Source organism: Callorhinus ursinus, unplaced genomic scaffold (genome assembly GCF_003265705.2).
Source record: "Callorhinus ursinus isolate GAN/ISIS: 27379988/994484 unplaced genomic scaffold, GSC_fseal_2.0 scaffold14, whole genome shotgun sequence".
In the NCBI taxonomy this organism is placed as follows: domain Eukaryota; kingdom Metazoa; phylum Chordata; class Mammalia; order Carnivora; family Otariidae; genus Callorhinus; species Callorhinus ursinus.
Genome location: NW_027397076.1, coordinates 25,972,843 through 25,973,222, shown reverse-complemented (window position 1 = coordinate 25,973,222; position 380 = coordinate 25,972,843). Strand labels below are relative to the sequence as shown.

The following is a 380-nucleotide window of genomic DNA, read 5'->3' as shown; positions in this document are numbered from 1 at the left end:
AGAAATTTTTTTTTTTAGAAAAAATTTTTTAAATAACAAATCTACCCTGTAGTTGATGGAGTGCTGGCTAGGAGTGCCAGACCTTAGACAGAGTTAGAAGGAGACATTCATGTTAATTTTGAAGAGTTTATAAGAACAGATACTACACTTGATCTTAGCCAAAAGGCCGAGAAGCGATTTGAAGAGTTTATAAAATAACCAGACAAGAAATAGGAGCATCAATGAAATGGCATAGAATTAATTACAAAATGATGCATCAACAAGATTAAGTGACATCATAAATTTGTATGTGTTAAAAGTATACAGAAAGAAAAGAAAATCTGTATTCTGCGAAGGCTTCCTGGAGGCACTTTACATTCACTTTCACAAGAAATTTGGAG

The 380-nt window shown here is 32.6% G+C and overlaps 1 pseudogene; it reads right to left on the bottom strand.

Annotated features, from left to right (window-relative positions):
- LOC112832099 (U2 spliceosomal RNA) lies at nucleotides 1-178 on the bottom strand (annotated as a pseudogene).
- Nucleotides 179-380: the final 202 nt, after the last annotated feature.